The sequence below is a fragment of the Callospermophilus lateralis genome, chromosome 4, assembly GCF_048772815.1.
Source record: "Callospermophilus lateralis isolate mCalLat2 chromosome 4, mCalLat2.hap1, whole genome shotgun sequence".
Lineage (NCBI taxonomy): Eukaryota > Metazoa > Chordata > Mammalia > Rodentia > Sciuridae > Callospermophilus > Callospermophilus lateralis.
In genome coordinates, this window is record NC_135308.1 from 133,479,068 (window position 1) to 133,502,313 (window position 23,246).

The window sequence follows — 23,246 nt, forward strand, 5'->3', positions numbered from 1 at the left end:
GTTTTATGGCATTTGTGTATAAACTGAGGAGTGGGATAACTGGGTCAAATGGTGGCTCTAAGTTTTCTGAGGAATCTCCATACTGTTTTCCATAGTGGCTTCACCAATTTGCATTCCTACCACCAATATGTAAGTGTACTTTTCCCCTACAACTTTGCCAACATTTATTGTTGCATGTATTCTTGATGATTGCCATTCAGATAGAGCACTAATCTTCAATATAAATAAAGACGTCAAAAAACATAACACCAAAAAAAAAAAAAAACTAGCCCTATCAATGAATGGATAAGGAACCAACCGCATAGACAGTTCATAGAAGAAATATAATGGATCAATAAATATATAAAAAATGTTCACTATCTCTAGAAAACCAACTTTTATGTATGTAGATATATGCATATACAGGGATGTACATAAGCAATAAGTGATGCAAATATAGATGTAATAGTACGTAGTTTTGAAGGATAAAGGAATAAAATAAATGCTGGAGGATTTATAAACATAGCTTCAGTCTACATGTAAACCTTTACTACAAAGAGTCAGAAATTTGTTCACTTGATCTCCTTTTTCACAGAACTGGAGTTGATGGATATCAACCACATATAAAGTAATGCTAACAGCTCTTTTATCAAGAATGGAGGCTTTCCTCTCTACTAATAAACTCTCAATAAGTGCTTTATCTTTCTTATATCACTTAGTGGAAGATAGATCATGGCTAATGGAAATCCTTTCATACTCTCAGTGTACCTTGACTAGATAATACAGTACATAGATGTAAAATTGGTGTTATTTGGACTCATATTTCAGCCTTGACTTTTAGGGTCTGAATCGCCCCTAAGATAGGAATAATGACATTGAGATATGTTTCACTAATTTTTCCTCTTCCTCTATAATTATTTTCTCCTTTAAAATAAGCCTGCAGTTTTGTGTCATAATCATCCTAGTAAAATAGAATTTGAATCATGATGTGCCTTTGATTTAACAAACTAATATTTCTCCATTACTATCTAAATAGTTAAAGATTCTTCAATTTGCCTTCAAAATCACTTGTAATATGTAACCAAATTGCATTTCTGATTTTCCTACCATCCTGAACCTCAAAATGAAGAAAAAAATGGACTTCATATTATTTATTGCTCATCTTTCATAGTAAGATGAAGGCTTTGTAGGAGTGAGTCCATAATTTTCAACCTCTTACATAACTAGAATTTTCTTATTTTTCAAACTTAGATCCTTGAAGTTCTTATTATCTTCCAAGGGCCACATCAAATTCCTGGTCCTCTTTCATCTTTCTCCTTCATTGGAAGCAATTTACTTAAAAAAAAATACTCAGCTCCTGCTATGAAACAGACCCTCTCCTAAATGTTGAGGGTGAAGAATGAACAAAAATCATAGAAGTGAGGAAAAAAAATAAATACTACTTATTTCTGGACTCAATTCTATAGACTATAATCTGCCATTTTAATAGCTCCTACCATCAACTGTCCTCTACATCTAATTTTATCTAAGTTAATGCTAGTATCTTCAAAATATCTACATTCTTTTTATTGCCATGTTAACTTTTTTAAATACCTAACTCTTTTGTTTCTATTTCAATTGCAGCAAACCCCATAAGTGGGACACAAAAAGAAACTCAATGTATGTCTCAACTATTTCATTCAATTAATAACATACATTTGGTACCATAAATATGATTCTAGGCTAAAATCAATGTCCAATGATGACTTGAGAGGAAAAAACCTAATATGTGAACTGTAGATTCCTATTTGTAGTTTTATAGATAGTGCTACTTCTTAACATGGCAGGAATGGAAGGATTTGTGTCATTGAGTGGCTATATGGTCAATGATTCTGAATTATTAAAAGTGTGTGTTTTCAGGTTGCTAACAAAATGGCAGGAAATTGACAAGAAAATAATGTGAAGCAGCTGTTGTTATATTCTAGGAAATCTTAAATAATTCTAAACAGTGATTTTAAATAAGATTATTTAAAGATTTATGGAAAGAATCAGGTTTTAATTATAGACAAGAGTAGATATAAAAGAAGCATATAAAAATGTATAGCCACAAGAGTTAGTGTGAGTAAAGAATAATGATGTAAACAAAAAAAATTATAATGCATTCTCATAACTATATGTTGTTTCACAATTCATTTTGAATATAAGTTGGACTTTCTCTTACCAGAAGCAGAGCTTAGTCACCCTTAACACAGTTTCTAGTTTTCCACTTTCACCCACTGATGGTCATCAGATATCTGCCACATGCAACCAATTCCAGGTGACCTCTGTGTGGGAGAACTAGATTCACCACACTTGACCTAGCCCATAAACTCCCACAACCACCCAGTCTATGTAGAAATGCCATAGTAATCATCTTGAAGTCACAGTGTGACACCTAGAGCTCATGTCTGCTTGACTTAAAATCACCAGTTTAAGCCCCAGAAAGAAACCTGTTCAGGTAATGCCTTGGACCCCAATAAAAAGCTTTAGTTCTTTAGTAGCTCTCTCTCTTGCTTCTCACTGGGTGAGCATGTGGGTCCTGGACAGCTTATTATTTCTATTTCTCTTTGTGAATCCCTTGGCCTTTCTTTTATTAGGATTTGTGAGAAAACATTACTTCAGTTCTTTCTTTTCTTTTCTCAGTTTTTTTCTTTTTTTTACTGACTCCTCTGTCTCACCTGACATAATCAACCCAACTCTTCTCTCATTCAAGATTCTCTTAGAAAGCACCTATCTTGGTAGAAATAAAGTCAATTCAGGTCAGACTAGAGCTACAAGGATATCTGCTAGTACAAACATATTTCCTGTGAAATGAATCTTGAATCACAGTTTGGAAACTTAGAGATGAGGCGATATTTCAGGATAAAGAAGTAGACCATGAAAAGCACACTGTAAACTCCATGGCACCAATCTACACTAAAGCCCCATCAGGGCAGGACTATAGTTTATGGCCACTTCCAGGGGAGAGATCTCAAAACCAAATTAGAGGAAAATCAATAGATATTTATATTATAAACCTTTTACATAGAATACAATTACTTTTCCATTATTATATTTAATCTTTATAGTAATCTTTTGAAATAGATATGTGCATATATATGTTATATATATATATATATATATATATGTGTGTGTGTGTGTGTGTGTGTGTGTGTGTTCTAGTAGTTCCTTCACTACTAGAATTTTCATATATATATATATATATATATTTCAAAAGATTAGTATAAGAATTGAATATAATAATGGAAAACTAATTGCATTCTATGTAAAAGGTTTATACACATATACATACATATATATATTGCATTCTATATAAAAGGTTTATATATATATATATATATATATATATATATATATATATATATATATATAATTTTATATCCCTAACCTAATCCCATTGGACTATACTAAAACCACTGGTCTACAGTTTTGGTGGAAGTTGCTGGTGTGAGAAAAGATATGTTCTCCTAGGAACATATGGGAAATTTTATTTCTAGCTACTTGAATAGTTTTTGTGAAAATAATTATCTATCCTATTAATTTGACATCATCATTTATTTAATGCTTTTGATAATGAGTTATTCCTAAAGTTTTCTAGATTATTTTAGATTTTAGTTGTTTGAATTACTACTATTGGTACTACTAATATCTAGCATTTTTTTAAGCACTTATTCTCAGGCTTTGTATATGTGATATGGAGGAGGTAATGGAATATAGCAGAGAGAAGAAAGAGTCCTGTTTCCATGTGGGGGATATTCCATTTTTATCAGAATGCTGCAAAAATACTGTCTCTTATGCCCTAAACCTATGTCTATGGCTTTATACTTTCTTTACAAACTTGAATTAAATATCACCACTCCACTAAAAGCTATTTAAAGTAAAACACAGTTTCATGTTTCCATATTCCAATTTAAACTATGTTTATTATAATATTACTTAAATATATAAAAACACAAAACTAGGTTGCAGTTTCTCCTTTTATACCTCTTATAGTCACAAACTTCCACAAGATCACAAAATAAATGCAAATTAAACTAACAAAAGTTAAATTTAAAATATCAAGTTAAGAAAATCAGTGAGTATGCTTAGCCAATACTGTATTCTCAAAACAGGAATTTAGTACTAATATCTTATAAGATTTAATGGGTAATTTTTGTCATCACTTTTGTCCTTTTAAACTGCTGTGAAATCTTCTGAAGGAGATACTGGAGATACTTAGCATCATTTGGGCTTCACTGGGATAAATAAATTATTTACTTTTAACGTCTCTTTTTTTCTTTAGCCTGTGATGAAGTCCTAGTACCTAGTGCTAACAGGTTCAAAATAGAAAAAAAAAAATCAGAAACACTAAAACCTCCAACCAGTATTTGGTTACCCTTATAACCCAGAATTGTTTAAATTAATTTTTTATATTATTATTGAAACAAACCACACAGTTATCACAGAAAATATGCAAAACCCAATTTGCAAAATGCTACAATTGTGGGCCAGAATGCCATAAACCAGATGTTTATATGATAAATAGTGGATTCCCAAGTAACCTAATGCTTTAATGCATTTCATTCTTTTGCTCTTTCAATAAATATTTATTGTGTTATGTGCATATGACTGTAAGTTATGCTCTAGAGGACAAAATGGTTAACCAAGAAAATAAGGTATAAGATATTATAAAAAAAAGTATTGTGATATTTAATGGAGGATGGATGCTAACTTCCGGGGATATGGAAAGCTGTCATTTGAGGTAAAGGATTCAATAAACATTCATTGACCGGTTGAGTTCCTTCACTACTAGAATTTTCAATAGAGCTATGTTCCAGTCATGTAATCCGTTTTCTGGTTTCACTTTATGCTCTTTGTAAAGTAACATATTCCTTTTTTCATTGATTTGATAAATATTTAGTGAATGCCAAGGATGATTCAAAATTTTTCTTGGCCTTCGAAATGTATTAGGAAGCAGGAGAAAAAACCTGCACTCATAAAGCTTAATACCAGTGTGGGATAGGTAGATAATGATGGCTACAATTATTACATAAATTATACTATGTGTTGCAAAGGGAGAGGTGCTACAGGGGAAATTTTAATCTGGTATGGGGGTGGAAGTAGGAGAAAGACTGGTTAAAATTTTTAAAGCAGTTATTCAGAATAATAAGAAGACTTGAGGTGAGTTTTCTTTTCTTTTTCTTTTCTTTCTTCTTCTTTTTAAAATATTCTTTGCTTCTCTTTTTCTTTTCTTTTTTGTACCAGGGATTGAATCCAGGGATATTTAACCACTGAGCCACATCCTCAGCCCTTTTTATTTTCTATTTTGAGATGGGGTCTTGCTAAATTGCTTAAAGCCTCCCTAAATCGATGAGGCTAGCTTTGAACTTGTGATCTAGCCTCAGCCTTCCAAGCCACTGGGATTACAGGCATGAGCTACTTTGCCAGGCTCTTGAGGTGAATTTTCTAACACAACATATTTTCCAAGTGATAATTATAGCAGTTCATATTCACATTCTGAATCACCTCACCAGTGTCATAGTTATGGAGTATTTGTGAATAATAAACTATTCACATAATCATAATATGCATTTCTATTTGTATCACAATTATTAGTAACAATGAGGCAGGATGGTGAGCCAGATTAGCCAACTTTGAAACACTGTATTTAACCAACAGGAAAATAATACATGTATTTGATAATAACAGATGCTTTCTGTACAAATCAGAATGAATGTAAATGTAAGATTTCACTTTAATGGAAGACAATTAAGAAAACAAATAGAAGAACGAGCTACCAACCTCTTATGTTTAAAACAATAATGTAGAGCATAGTTTTAAAGGAAAACAACTTATACCAAGAGTCCTAGTAATCTCTAGGAACCAGCAGGTATTTTCATGTTTAATCACAAATGATATGTATAATTTGGGCCAGCACATGCTGCATCTAAATGGAAACACCTCAAATGGACCCCAGTCCTCTTCTTCAGAAACCAAATGTACTTTTATTTCAATATTCCCATTAAAACTACAGGTTTCTCAAAGATGGTTCTCCAAAAGCTGATTGCCATAAAATATATATTCATTATTTTTTCTCCATTCCCTATATCCATACAGATTCCAATTTTTCACTTAAATGACTTTAAACCATGTGGATTTTAAAAGATCTGGGTGCTAAATGTGTCTTTTATGTTTTTATTTATTATTTCTCCCTGAATCTATAGTCCTATAAAAATCTTGAAAAATCACTGACTTAAATATGAAAAGAAAAAAAATTAATTTCTCTAACCTTCTATGTGTTCTTGTTCTTGTTTAGGACAATATTTTGACCACACAGACAAATAGGGTTTTATATCCTCTGCATTTATTAATGGCTCATCAGAGTGACTGGTGCTATTTTATTAAAAATGGTTGTTGATAACTAGTTAATGGTTGGCAATTGTATTTATTCTTTTTACACTTTAATGTTTACTTTTAGTCATTTATCCGTTCTTCTTCGATGTATCTATATTCTATGCATTTCAAATTTACAAAGTGTACCCTTAGAATTCACATAAATTTTTCAAATTGTTCTCATTTATTCCAGTTTACTTTATCAAATTAAAATATACAAATGAAGAAATAAGCAAAAGATAATTTATTTTGTAATTACAAGGGTAATTATTAGTACTTGTATCTTTTATTGTAATCTGTATCTACAAAAAGAAGCACAAGTAAATATGAGGTTAGACTAGTTAAGGAGTAAGGAATATTGTAATGAAAGGGGATAGAAAAAGAATTTGTATTTAAACTTTATGTATGTTAATAGTAATGTGATCTTTGCTTATTTAATTGTCATGATTTTATGTCATAGGTACAACTATGGTGACTATGTTAAATACAGAGGGACGTGAGTGTCAGAGAGGTTAAACAACTTGCCACAACCACACATTTACAGTTAGTATATGTAGGAGCCCAAAATTTGAATCTAGAAAGGATTTCCAAGCCTTAAACATTTCCATTTAGAGTATTAATTCTATCAATTTACTAGTTCTATTAGGAAATATTCATAGAATATATTTCTGGATATAATTCACATTTATTCTTATACAGTATGAAAATGGTATCTGTATTAGGTTTGGGGACAATTTTCCTAAATTTTGTATTAGGCAGGTTTGTTATTACAAAAAGACCAAACTCTATCCAAACAAGATAGAAAATTAATTATCTCTTGCAGAACTAAGTGGATATGAGTAGCTGCTTCAGGAATGGCAAGCTGACCCAGTAAGGTAGTTCTGACCAGGAAGTCATAAACAATTTCTTCCCTATTTTTGACTTATCATCACCTATGATCTTTATTTCAAATGATCTCATCCAAATGTTAGCCTTGGGAAGAAGAAATGAAAAGCAAGCAACTGACATATAGAATGTGCTGCTTAAGTTCTACAAATCACTTCTGCTTCTATTCCATTGACCACAATCAGAAATATGGTCCACACAGCTGCAAGACAGACTGATGTAAAACTTGTTTCTAATTGAAGTGATTTGGCAGCCATGGAAATGCACCATTCAAATTTCCCTTCAGGAGAAAATGTTGTCAGGAGTGTAGTTGACTGACAGCCTCCCACTGCTGCATATTTGGATTCACTACCACATTAAAGCCAAGGCCATAGTCTTCCTGGCCAATACTCTTCCTGGCTTGGGTCAAGCCAAGTATGAAGCTTTTGGGTTGCTAGAAAAACATTCCTGCTCAACTTGCAGCTCCTCTAATGAGAACTCTTTTTGGTTGTTTTTGTTTTTTGGAGTGGGGACTCCTCACTAGTTTGCCATACATATTCTCAAAGCTTCAATAAATTTTGAGACTCTTGTTACCCAATCACCTTTTCTTCCATTCTTCCTTACACAGATGTCACACTCTATCATGGTCTAAAGGTATTTCTTGCCAATTCTTAACCCTATTCTACTTAGGCTAAAGGTTAAGCCTCTATCACAGGGGAATCTGCTTTGGCATTTTCTTCTCAAAGGATCCAAAATGGCATCGGTGGTCATGTACTCAACTAAAGTTGAGATTCTGTCATAAAATGAAAAAAAAAATATTATAAGTCCCAGAGATAATTATCTTCTTTGTTAGCAGTGGCCTTTCTATTCCAACTAATATTCATGAATATATTATTTTTTCCCTTACATATATCACATTTACTCTCTAATGAAGAAAACCCAAAATGCATAAGCAGTTACTTCATGTAGTTAAAAATACAGTATCTCTGAGCAAGGGGATGTCTGTCTTATTGAGTCTGCATATAATTTTGAAACTGATCTGTGCAACTTTAAAAAGTACATTTATCTTATCATGTTGAATATACAATGGTAGAATTGTAACTGATTGACTACTATAAAAAACTATAATTTAGAAAAGGAAGAGAGTAAATATATTCAATTATCAATTTCTGATAGTGAAGGGTCAAGGAAAATCCTTTGATTTGATGGAATAAGTTCTTCTGTTAGCCCACCAGCTGGTATCTGGTTCCCCTTCCTGGGAGTAACTCTTGTTCCTTGTAGTCTATGGCTCCCAGTTTTTCTCTTGTGAAGATATTTCCTTATTGATTTAGGGTAGATATTATTAGTGTTCATTATTAGTGAGCTCCCCTACATTTACAAGCAGGGGAGCAAGTTGTTCTTCGAAACCTTGAAATTACATGTGACTACTTTTCTTGCTTTGGCCAGTGAAATATGTGGAGGCAACTGAATGATGATGGAAACGTATGTTGACATGGGTATAAAAGTCCACTTCTAAATACTGGAGGGTATCAGTCTTGGAAAGATGCTTACATTCACATCATACATTATATATGCCCAGTTTAATTAAAGAAGAACATTGTTTTTTTTTACTCTTACGTCATTGAAATTTTGGTTATTCAGCAAAATACAATATACATTGATCAATACATGATTTTTCTCTATTTGAGTATTGGACTGTGCACCTTCTCTAGGGGATGGTGAGCTTCTGAACATACTTCCTGTTATAGAATGTTTGGGAATATGACAGCTTTTTCAGGAATGAAAAATCACAGGTATTTTTGTAATAAAATTGTGACAATAAAATTATGTAGTGGGTTTCTAGCATAATTGCTTCCAGAAAACTCTACTTTTGAGTAACGAAACCTAACAATCTCTTCTTGACATCATGTTTAAGCCCATAGATTCTCTTTTGTTTACTGGCTTCTGTGCTTGGATCACCTGTGGCTCCCTGGTTTTAATGAGTCCATGTGAAGCAATAAAAAAAGCAGCTTTTTAAAATGAGTCTTTGCCATGGTTCTGACTCACAAACTATATGACTGAAATTTTTAATGAGAGGCCTCTGAGAAAAATCTCTGAACAAGAATAATATCTCTCAAAGTTTACAATTGAGTGGCTTTCCCAAATCCTGGCAGATCCCGAATTATTGGATTTCTCATCCAGTTCCCTTATAGCTATAGGCTTTGATGGCCATGTGTTCTGCCTTCCAGGTTATCACACAGTAATTTAAATTTTTTGCAATAGCATAATGAGAATCTTTAGCTTTTGGCCTACATTACTGTCTTTCTTTTCAGCCAGCACTGCATTTTTCAAAGGTGTGGTGTGTGTGTGTGTGTGTGTGTGTGTGTGTGTGTGTGTGTGTGTTTGAGTAGAAACTGAAAATTGTGTGTTACCTGATTAGCTAGTATATAGCTCTTTCTATTGAAACAAAGATATGGAAAATAAAGTGATTTAAACAAGGATAAAGTTTATTTTTGCTTCATGTCCAGAAAAAAATCAAATGATTGAAAGATGTGTAAACTGTTCTCCAGAATCACATAAGGGCCCAACTTCCTTCTATTTCTGTTTCTTTGTCATCCTTTGTTTTTGTTGTTATGAATGTCATTAGAAGTACAATATCTAATTTCATTAGTTGGGAAAAATGGAAGAACAGTATGAGGTCACTGATTTCCTTATGCAAAAAGATGAAATGGAAACTGTGAATAATATAGATGTTCACATGCTCTTGATCAAAATGGCCACGTGAAGCTGTAAAAAAAGTTCTTATTGGCAAAGTGATGAGTTTTAATCTCTAGTTCAACTTTAGTGTGTGGGGGAAAAAAAGCATTCTTTCTAAATGGGGAGGAAAATCTATGAAGAGAAATTAGAGAGCTATTTTAATAATATCTGTAAAGTGATATCTTTAGTAATATCTGTGATATCTTCTCAGCTGGCACCCTAGCTGATAAGTAATAGTTATTTAATAAATGTTTATTTCCTTGTCTCCTCTTCTGTGCCTTATAATTTGAGATTGATAATAAGAGTAACTTGACCTGTTTCAGTAGTTTTTCTATATTTCTATGATGGAATAATTTATTACCCTATTCACACTAAATACAATACTTAAGGTTCATTTGAAAGATAGTGACCTAACTTTGAAATTGATACAGGTGAAGAATTAATGAAGTCCATTATCCTTATAATTCTCCTAATGCTCCTAATTAACACTAATGATGTTCATGGGATCTCTAGCAAAAAATAGGTCCTCTGGTGAATGGAGTGTGCAATTGCATTCCTGTACACTGAGAATAAGAACCACGTTTAAATTAGTTCATGCAAGGATAACAAGGGTATTATGATATTCCCTAAAGATTTTTGGGTCCATCAATTTGGGTATGAATCAAAGCAATGGGACTATAAAATCTGCTCATCTGTGTCAAACATAATCTTTTTCCAAAGAGTATTCTGAAATTTAGTCACATTGTTTCCAGGAAAAATATATGTTCCTAATTAGGAAAAAAAAATCACAAAAATGATGCAAGATATTTATATATATGTATATATGTGTATGTACACACACTTATGATTAGCAGGTATTCATTGTATATATTAATAGGGTTCAGTGGAATATTTCAATGAAAACATAAGCATTGTTATTATGAATAGAAAGATCATGTTGTATATAAGTGTTTTTACTTCACTACCTTCCTCCCTCTTGTTTTTGAAGTACTATAATGCAATATAATGAGTATTTTATATATTTTGATGGTAAAAGGATGAGTATATTTCTGGATAGATTTTAAAATTTAATTTTTAAAAATTTTAAGTGCCTTTTAAAGCTTCAAAGAAAATTATTGCAATGTACCTTAGAAATTAGTTAATGGATGCATAGAAAGATAAATCCACAAAAGATTGTTCATAAGGATTTGTTGTAATAATTGCATTGGTCACCTTTTATTCAGTAGCAAACAACTTGTCTTTTCAATCAATGTCTTCTCAATAGGTCTCAGTATAAAGAATCTCCGTTATCAAGCACATGTTTTTATGATACAGAAATGAATTTGAGCACTAGACACCACTTGAAGTTCTTTGCAGAAATGGAAGCTTTTTCACACATTTGCTCACATCTGATTGTTTAAAGCAATCTACAATGCCATGACCCAAGTCAATGGAGGGAGAAAGTAGGGGGAATATATTTAACTTAATTTACTAAGAGGCATTGAAAACTTACATGGCTTCCATCTTGTATACATTTATTGTTGTTTCAAGGAAATATCAAAGATTTAATAATAATAAAATAAATAATTGACAAATGGAACCTAACATGAAAATATTTAAAGTTTGTAAGTTCAGTAATTTTTCAGCGACATGATTAAATACTATACAATTATTAAAAATGCAGAGAAAAAGGAGCTCTAATACACTGTTGGTAGGAATGAAAATTAGTTCAACAATTATGGAGAACCAATATGAATGTCTTTCAAGAAACTAAGCAGAGGGGCTGGGGATGTGGCTCAAGCGGTAGTGTGCTCACCTGGCATGCATGCGGCCCGGGTTCGAACCTCAGTACCACATACAAACAAAAATGTTGTGTCTGCCGAAAACTAAAAAATAAATAAATAAATAAATAATATTAAAAAATTCTCTCTTTCTCTCTCTCTCTCTCTCTTAAAAAAAAAAAAAGAAAAGAAACTAAGCAGAGATTCACTACATGATATACCATCTCCCTACTGGTGATATATCAAGAGGGTATGAAAAAAATAACTGTACACTCATGCCTATTATTGCACTATTCCCAATTATTAAGATAGAGAATCAACTGAGGCGTTTATCTATAAGTTGGTGAATAAATAAAGAAAATGTGGAAAAAGTACAAAACATACAAATATATACAAAATAGAATATTATTTAGCCAAAAAGGAGAATGAAATCCTGTGTTCTGTAGCAAAATGGTGGAACTGGAGGGCATTATATATTAACTGAAATAAGACAGACTAAGAAAAAGAGGTGCCACATATTCTCTCATTTATGTGGAAGTTGAAAGAAAGAAAGAAAGGGTGATGGAAAGAAAAGAAGGGAGGGAGGAGGAGGGAGGAAGGAATACACTTTAATGTAGAACAGTGATTACTAGAGTTTGAGATGGGGTAGGGAGGGTAAACAAAGGGAGACTGGGTTTGATCAGTGTGGACTATAGGCATATATTTAAATATCACACTGAACCCCATTAACATGTTCAATTAATAAATGTTAATGCAAATAAAAAATAAAATTAGTAGAAAAGAACAGTTAAAAATGATTCAGATAACACAATGTATAAAGTGAAAAGCACACTATTATACAGCTAATTTCATACAAGATTATTATATATACACACACACAAATAACCATCAAAAATAGTGGTTTCAATAATTTTTAGCAAAATTACATTATAAGGTATTTTATACTTTGGAATGATCTCTCAATAGTGTTCAAATTTCTCTAAATTTTTAAAATTAAAAATAAAAATACATAACTCTTGTAAATAAAACAATGCCTATATGTCAAAATTCAATTTTAATATACCCTTTTAATTGCAATGTCTTAGTATCTTGCTAAGATTTCATTATAGAAAAACACGTTGTTAATTTAAAGAACATAACATTAACAGTTTAATTCAACCTATTCTAGTGTCAGTTCCTACTTTTCCTAACCTCATATGTGAGCTGTTTTGTTATAAACTCAACTTGGCCTTGATCTTAGGTCAATATCGGTCCAGTTGCTGTGGTAGGGGGTCCTTGGTAACCACACCAGCAATAGTATTTTCTGATGAGCCATAGACCTGTATTTCCTAGGATTTGCTAATTCATTCCATGAGATTGGACTTTTGACTTTATTTTATAATGAATAATTTGGATTTTTTTTCAGGAACATAAGCTTGGATAATAGATATCCAAGCAGTCAAAACATTAGAATGTGTCTTTTCACACACAGGATGAGCCTTCTAAATGCTCAGAGCTGCTGTTCATCTAACTTCGTGGTTTCCCTGTTCTTAAAATTTCACTTGCTAATAGTATTTGTATAATTTATAAATTGAGTGCTAACACAATAATAATGATAGGCTCTAACATTTCTTTCCCTTCTTCTTACATCTTATTTTAGAAAAAAATATATACACATGAATTTTCCCTTTTAACTATGCTTTAAAGATGTTAAGTAATTCATTTAGCCTCCCTATTTTAAAAAATCACCTATCTTTAATATAAGGCACATACTCTTTCATATATATTTTAAATTTTTATTTAATCTTTTTTATTATTATATTTCTGTTTGTGCATTGTAATCATACATAATAGTGGTTTCATTATGTGATATAACCACAAAAGCACACAGCACACTTTGCTCCATTTCATTCCCAGGACTTCTCCTATCTATCTCTTTCTCTCTCCCCTCCTCCCTGCCTCTGATCCTCTTTCTCTACTCTACTGGTCTCCCTTTTGTGTTTATTTTTAATTGGTGAACTGTAATTTTATATAAAAATAGGATTCATTGTGCTATATTCATACTTGCATGGCGCATCTTTGGTCAATTATATTCCCTAGTACCTCCACTTTTCTTGTCTTCTTCCTTTCCCCTTTATTCCTTTGCTCTCCTTTAATGTTCTCACTTTTATTTTCAGGAGATCTCTGTTTGTTTGTTTTTTAGTCTTTTTTCTCTCTTGTTTTCCTTAAGAGAGAAAACATCCAATCCTTGGCTTTTTGAGTCTTCCTTATTTCACTTAGCATGATGTTCTCCAAGAAAGCTATATTAAATCAAGACTTTGGAAAGAATCAATGACAAATTCTAGATCGCATATATTTCCTGGTATCATCATCTTCAAAGTTATTTTCCCATAAATGAAAACCAATGACAATTCAGTCTTCCTTGACTCCAAATGTCCCTGAGTTATGTATGATAAATGAAGTTCAAAAAAGTTTCAAATGGCAAGTGTATTATGGAACATTTACATTACAAAATACCATTAGTAAATATTTCTTACATACTCAAAGAAGATGAGTATATGCTGAATTGAATCCAAGTTTTTATGATGTTTTCTTTAGGTAAGACCCTAAGCCTAGTGTGCCAATTAGTATGCTTATTATTTCACAAGTCCTTCTGGAAATGGAATGAAATGTAAAGGTATTAAGTAAATTTTGCAAGATAACAGAAAATGTGGAGCCAGAGTTGAAATCAGGGCTATTTTAAAGCTTAATATGACTCAATATAATTGAAAGAAAAATAATAGAAAATTTTATTCTAAAATACTCCTGGCTATGAATACTGCTGAATATCACATATTAAATGGTGATTCATAAATCCTTGATTCCACTGAAAATGACTAAAATAGTTTGTGGGAGGCCAAAGTATCATGTGACCATGTCTGTCTCCCCTTCTGACAGGTGCAGTATCCTTGGTCATGCTGTGATCTGGTTGCCTAGGTAACCAAGATGATTGCCCCAATCTTTAGGGTGCCAGCAACTGTGTCTTCATGCATGGGCGTGCCTTCCTACATCCCCATGGGTGGAACTATGCTCACCTGTTCCTTTGTAATATTACCCCTTGCCCTGTTTAGGATAGAATGTTCCATGAAAACACCCTTTGTGTGTCCCCTTCTCTTACTCTGCCCTTGGCTGTGGCCTTACAGCAGACTCTAAGAAGCTAGACTAAGCCCCTTGAAACCTGACCCCTTGCCTCATTTGAATGGCTTCTCCTCAATAAAAGGGGTCAGCACATGCATATTCTTTCTCTCTCTCTCTCTCTCTCTCTCTCTCTCTCTCTCTTTCTACGTACCCTTAAGGTCAGAGGAGCCATCACAGCACCCCCAAAGAAAAAGGTATTTCTGTCTCTTGTGTGGTTATTTCACAGTCCATTTCCCCTGGAGTGACCCCTGAGTGTTTGAGTTGTGTGCAACCCAGCAAATGCCATCCCTGGGTGGGCAGGTTTGAGTGTTTAAGCCATTGGGTATGCGACAATAGTTCATTTCTCCCAATAAAAACAAATAAATAGTCTCAGCTTTCTAAAAAAGTGGAAGGAGTTTAATAGAGGAAATGTTAAGGTTTATAGTAGGAGAAAGCAGTGCAATGAACAACAAATTTTGAAGCAGGTATCATTTGAACACTGTGTAGATAATGTCCATGACTAAATAAAATTGTGATCAAATCTGTATTATTTAGGGGTTGGGGTTGTGGCTCAGCGGTAGAGTGCTCACCTAGCATGTGCGAGGCCCTGGGTTCGATCCTCAGTGCCACATAAAAATAAATAGATAAAATAAGTGTATAAAAGAAAACTGTATTGTTTAGAAATACAATATAGCAACACATAGTATAATTTATGTAATAATTGTAGCCATCACTTATTATCTACCTATACCACACTGGTATTAAGCTTTATGAGTGCAGGTTTTTTCTCCTCTTCCTAATACATTTCAAAGGCCAAGAAAAATTTTGAATCATCCTTGGCATTCAGTAAATATTTATCAAATCAATGAAAGAAGGAATATGCTACTTTACAAAGAGCACAAACTGAAACCAGAAAACGGATTACATGACTGGCACATAGCTCTATTGAAAATACAATATAGCATAACCCTGTTGAATAAAAATTTTTTGAGGTTTGTTTTAATTCAAACTTGCTTTTTAGTTTTACTTTTAATAAGTTTCAAGTTATCTCAAGGTGTGTTGTCCAACTTTGTAGTTTTATGTCCAGTTTAATTCTAGTCAAGGCTGTATGAGTTCATGTTTCTATGACCATTTTGGAATTACAAGAAGTATGTTTTTGAATAGCAGATGCTAGGGTGTCTTTGATATATGTGACCATTAATTTTCTCTAGACTATAAATATATTCATGTCTCCTTCTGACATTTTTCAATTCAGTTAAATTATCAATTTTCAAAAATGTTCTTAAAGAAAATGACTTGATTCACCTCTGATTTATGGTTTGAATTTAGGATATAAAAAGGAAAAATGTACTAAAATAGTTTTTAAAATACAAATATAACTTGAACTAATAATGGTATTTGTCTCAAATTTGATTTTCTGTTTTTTTTCCATATAAAATTGTATAATTTCTTCTAAATTCCTCAAAAGCATGTTTAGACATCTATGTCTATGTACTTCCTGATGAATGGTATCAAATTTGGAAACATGAAATAAGTCAATCACATTACAAATTACAGATTTTCATATTTATAATTTATTCTCTCCCAAAGTCTATGGTGTGATATTTGCTTTAAGAAAATTAGTATGAACTTATAGCAGTGCAGTGTCATCTTCTTAGACCTCTTATTAGAGAATATAGATGCATAAAAACATCTATGAGTAGAAAATTTCTTCCTTTCACCATCTGAAGGACAGTGTCAATTAAGAAACTTTTATACAAACACATAAATTCATCAAACCAGCATCACTGAGTGCCAACTCTGAGCCAAACACTTTGCCAAGTTCTCAGAAAGAAATAAGAGAGCATCTGCTGCCAAGGATTCAGACTAACCAAAGTAAGCATTAAGTAGGCAAGCAGGGACTCTAGTCCAAGAGTCTGAACTGAGTTTATCTGCTTGCCTCATCAAAATTATTGTGAAATGCATATAAATCCATGTCAATAAAGAGAACACCCCTGAGGAACCATTAGCAGAAAAAATGGTTGTAACAAGTACTCGAAGAAGAATAGTTGTAACTGTCTTGGCTGATAAGGCAGAGCACTGGAAAGCTATATTCCAGGACACAGACAGAAAGAAGTGAAGCAAGAGGAAGAACTGATATTCCAGTGCTGAATCCTGGAAGACATTGGACTAAGATATAGAGTGTGCTCTGCTAAGTAAGACAAAATGTTGGGCAACACATCCCACCATTTCTGAAAAAAAGGAAGGCAAGCATCTACTTCCTATTTAATAATATAAACAAATGTGATTATGTGACAAGGGGTGGTAAGAAAGTTGAAATTAAAGTCAAGAATTAATCATCTGAGTTTTGGCATTTGAGAACACTCAATACAACAGAAGTTTCTTTATCAACTCATCCTAGAATGAAGTATGTCAGTTGACAACTTTCTCTCAAGAATGAAGAGAAGGTAGTAATCCATCTGTTGATTCATTCTTAAATCTAATCAAACAATTAATTTCTGCCAAAATTTACAAAACCCTCTGTAATGTGACAGTGAAAGATCAGTATAAATAAAACAAAACAGTGCCTTAAAAACATAAAATATTTAGGGAATTGAGAAAAATGTAAATTGTAATGAAAAAACAAAAATAACTTTGAAAACAAATTGAAAAGTTAGGTTGTTTTCTCACGGAATTCAAGTATAAGTTTTTTTTCTTATACATTTTGATTTAAAATTATATGCATGAGTATAACTCTCAAATTTAGCATTTTCGACCATAAAATGCAGATTGGTTAAAACACCCAATTTCTTATTTTTCAGAAACTATATAAGCTTAAATAACTATATAGATAATGCTTATTTTGTTAGGTGCTGTATTAGATCTGATAGTATCCATCCAATAAGAATAAGTCATTACATAAAAGACCATACAAAAATTGCACCATTTTAAAGTTTTTTTTTTTATCTATTGAAATTTAATTAAAAACAAGAAAGATATAACTTCATTTATTTGAACCCATCTTTTTGCAGTTTAACAAAATTATAAAATCTTCTGGGCTGAAGATTACAGTTATTTCATGAGGGGTTGGTTAGCTTTGAAAGATAATATTTTGTACAGAAGAATGAGAGAAAGAGTACTGAGTTCATATTAGGGAAGGCTTCTGAAATACCACTCACAAACACACCAAGAAAGTCTCTGATCACCTTGATGTAGTTTTTATTGGATACATCACGAACATAACTGAAAACACCAGGTTTTCTATTTATTTAGTGTTCTCATTATTTATTTTCTGAACACACACACACACACACACACACACAAACACACACAATATATGACTTGTCCAGAGAGTGGATACCTCTAGTTAAACAGAATACTTTATAATATCCAAGTTGGAAATAAACCAAAAAGTTAAATGTGGATTTTAAACTGGTTTTGAATTTTTCTGGAAAAAAAAAAGTTTATGTTGCGTTGTATAAAACCTTTCCTTTCATACCCAGCCAAAATTAAATATAGCCATTCTGTGCCAACAGAATATTTTATACATATATGTGTTCCACATAAGCATTGTGATACAGTTATTGCTTTCAGTCATTCTCATCAGTCTGAAATCTCTCCAGGGTGGGAGAATTGTGCAAATAGTACATCTTCTGGTCCTATCACATTCACAGGCACCTTGTGAAGGCTCAAAAAGCAGTTGCTTGATTTCTTGGCTTAAACCATGTGTAGGATGCCATGTAGGTGATCATAACATATGCTATACAATGAGTATTTACTTTAAACTACCCAAATTATCTACATAAATTTCAAGTAACTTAAAATGGAGCATGATTGGAATTTTTTAATTAAAAGAAATTTCATATGCAGCCAATCATATTAACAATAAAAGATGCATACTGGGATTTTTTAAGACAAATTTAAAACAGATCCTGTATTAAAGGTCAAATGATCAAATGACATCAATATAACAGTTAGACCTACAGGTATACTCTGAAAAATTAGTAAACTAGATTCTGATCAATGAATAGATAAAAGACTTAAAAATCATGAAAGAGAAAATTTTGTTTAACTACAAATTACAGAAATATAGAGAAGAATGCCATCAGGCACATAACATTTGTCACAGACATTGTTTTCCAGAAACCCTATTAAATGCTGTTTATTTTAGTTTAAAAAAGGGGAAAAAAGTTTCCTTAACTATAACAGATAAAAGCTGAAGTAGAGAAAATTCAAAATAGCAATAATTTTATGCTCAAGCCCTCTTCAGGATATTTGTGGTTACCTGCTCCAGAGTGACTGTATTTCTTATTATGATGTTTCTGTGTTTTGCTAGGTAAAATCCTATGATTTGCTGCCAGATAGCCTTCACCTGGCCTACTTTTTGCTTTCATTTTTGCAAACAAAAAGAAGACTCCTTCCAGTACATGCCTGTTGCCTTCCATGTTGCGGGCTCAACCAGGGAAAGAGGTTAGAGAGCTGCTAAGAGGTGACACTAGGGAAGACTTAGACTAGCTGGAATTATCTGAGGTGTTACATTTATCTTCAAAAGTAATTAGGTGGGGTATGGAGATTTTAATTCATTGCATGGGAGAAAATCTTTGCCCCACACCTCAAATAGAGTTTTAATCTCCAGGATATATAAAGGACTCAAAAAAAAATACCAAAAAAAAAAAAAAAAGAAAAGAAAGAACCCAATCAATAAATGGGCTAAGGAACTGAGTAGACACTTCACAGAAGAAGATATACAATGTATCTACAAATATATGAAAAAATGTTCAGCATCTCTAGCAATTAGATATATGCAAAACAAAACTACTCTAAGATTTCATCTCACTTCAGTCAGAATGGCAATCATCAAAAATAGAGGCAACAATAAATGTTGGCAAGTATGTGGGGAAAAGATACACTCTGGAAAGCAGTATGGAGGTTCCTCAGAAAACTTGAAAGGAAACCACCATTTGACCAAGCTTTCCCATTCCTTAGTTTCTTCCCAAAGGACTTAAAGCCATCATACTATAGTGATACAATCACATCAAAATTTATAGCAGCTCAATTCCCAATAACTAAACTATAGAACCAACCTAGATCCCCTTCAACGGATGAATGGATAAAGAAAATGTGATACACACACACACACACACACACACACACACACACACACAGGAATATAACTCATCCTAAAGAAGAATGAAATCATGGCATTTGCCAGTAAATGGATGAAACTTGAGAATATCATACTAAGCAAAATAAACCAATCTCAAAAAGCCAAAGGCCGAATATTTCTCTGATAAGTGGATGCTGATCCATATTTGGCCGGGGGCGGGGCATGTAGGGAAGAATAAAGGTACTTTGGATTGGGCAGAGTGGAGGGAGGGGAGAGGAGGGAGTATGGGGGTAGGAAGGATGGTGGAATGAGACTGACTTTATTATCCTATATATATATATGTATGAGTGCATGACTGGTGTATGACTCTGCATCATGTACAGCCAGAGGAATGAGAAGTTGTGCTCTATTGTTGTACAAAGTGTCAAAATGCATTCTGCTGTCATGTATAATTAATTAAAACATATAAGAAAAGAAATTTTAAAAAAGAGCTGGTTGAGAGGATCTTGAACAAAACATTGATGAAAGATGTTGGTTAAGCAGTGAAAAGTTAACAGATTGGAAGACCTCATTTTTCATAAGCTGACAAGAACAGTGTTTTGGAATAATAGGATTAAATAATTTTAAAGTTGCTATTTAGTTTTTTAGCACTTCTAATTTGATAATAAAATCATTTGTACCTGGAGATCATAGATTATTTATTTATGTATTTGTTTATTTATTTATTTATTCAACTCTCATTTTCTCCTTTTGTAAAAGAACACAGATCAGTGAGTCTCTCCCTAATTTTCTTGCAAATTTAGACATGAAAAAAAAAGTAGCTGCAGCAAACAATTGGAACAACCTGGTACAAAGGAAATGTCTGATGCACCCTTACTTTAGAAAGTTGCAGAGAGAGCCTGAGTGGACATCTAAATGTAATAGAGATATAGAAAGCATTCCATATTAGATGAAATGACAAAAAGACTAAGAACTACAAGTTTTTTCATCTAACAGAATCTAGTATACCACACACACACACATAACAAACACACACACACACACACACACACACACACACACACACACACACACATATACACAACTGTAAATGTAAAGTTGTTGCCTACCAGCCATTTACATGTAAGATGTTAGGTCTCAGCTGATTTCAGCCAGGCTGGATGATGGCACCTTTCATTGGCAGTCTGCTTGTCATGGCTCACTCAATACTTCTATAAATTCAATAAATACAACCAAGTGAAATTTTTAAGAAAGGAAGCATACACATGGTCTCCAGATGCAATTCTGCTACTATAGACCCCCTAATATCAGCAGACCCAGCCAATTGAACCTGGAAGACACCCAGACATTATGGAAACACTGACTGTTAATAGGTAAAATCAGATTCAACTCTCAAAGTCCATACCACATGCAAAAATTTTCTTCTTAACAGAAATCATTGATTTTATTGTTTTGTTTTTAGAGACTGTAAGTCACATGATGATGAAGATTTTTTGCCCATATTATTTTCAGAAAATTTTGTGATCTACCACAATTAAGCAATGATAAACTTACCAAGTATCAACCATAAACTGTCAATATTTAATCCATCAATAGTCTCGAGTGTCACCCATTCAGGTGGGTGGTCCTTTATGGACCTCCTTTTTCTGTGTGTCAATTCTACTGTAGACAACCCTACAGCCTCAATACTGTAGCCATGAACTATTGATATAGATAAAAACATATAAATGCAGATATATAATACAGGGCAATAGAGATACACATTTTACCTTAACAATTTATCTATAGATAGAAAGATGGATGTTTAGAAATAAATGAAGAAGTGGTGGGAAGTGTATTTTGGAAAAATTGAAAAAAAATATTTTTTTTGGTTTAAATTATGGAAGCAATTCAGCAATAAAAGAAAATGTCAAGAAAATTAATGAGCTGCCTAGTACAGAAATACTCCAGCAGGATGAATTGCTCCAAGATGTGTTAAAGGGAAGGTTAGAAAGAAATGGTTTCTAAATTCCCCTTTGTAGAAACCGATTAATGAGAAATGACCCGAATCATGAAAATCACTTTGGCAAGTACATGTACATCATGGGCACTTGCTGCCTTTGACCATAGTAATTAATTTTCTGGATATATGACAAAATGGCAGCAAAGAACATGAAGTTTTGATTTTATAATTTTTCCTATAGTATAAACAGAGGGACATAAAAACCATGTTGCCATATCAACTATTTCAACATCAGTGTATTAATTACTCATTTAGTTATTTTTTAAACATTGCTTATTGTACTAAATTATAAGCATCCTCACACATTTTATAATTCCTGTGGTCTTCCCTAACTCCTTTGTATAATGAATCATTACCCTCCCTCAGTGTTCTCTAGTGGAAGTAGGAGAAAAACAATTTGTTTAGCTAATAGATGTATTCATGAATAGTGCCATCTGTGTTGATAGCACATGTGCACACATTGTAAGCAGGATTAATAAAAGAAAACCCTGGACAAATAAGAGTGGGGGAAGAAGCTTTCATACAACTTGACTCATAGAGAGGTCAGCAATCCCTTTTTTTGTTGTTGTTTTTTATAGTTCTGTAGTCACCTGTTGAAAACATTCCCAGATTTAAGTTTTTCTGAGTAGAAGACAGGCATCAGGTGTGTGGATGAAACAATAAATAATTACCATTTCAGGTAGAAAGTCCAAAATGACTGTGGTGACTACTGATATTACATGTTCTTAAATGAACATCATATCATTTTTTAGCAAAGTATAAGACTCCTGAATACAGTTAGTAGAAAAGCATAAAACCACCTAATGAGTAATCCACATGAAAATTCTGTAGAATAGTTAAATATTTCTAGAATTGTCATGGGACAGTTGAGAGGTGGATAAGAAATCAGTGCCAGGGTGAAAATTGTACCTTTATAATTTTGTATTCTTTAATGTATTAAGAAAATGTCTCTGGCTTTCTTAATATAATTGTTTATATTAACAAAAGATAGTCATATACTGGTTGAAATGCTTATAAGTTTTATATATTTTATCAAACAAACTAAAAAAAATAATGTTTATCATCAATATTTTAAATGGATGGAAATTAGGTCACTTCACCAGCATTGAGTTGAAATTGGATCTCAATTTTCTTAAACTATAACTTCAGGTTATTTCCAAAATCCATTTCATCATAAACTGCAAAAACATAGTTTTGTGCATTCAGAACATACAAAATATATCCATTTTGCCTAATAAATGTGTGCTGAAAATTCCCAAATTTTACCCAGTATCTTTTACATTGCAAAATATTT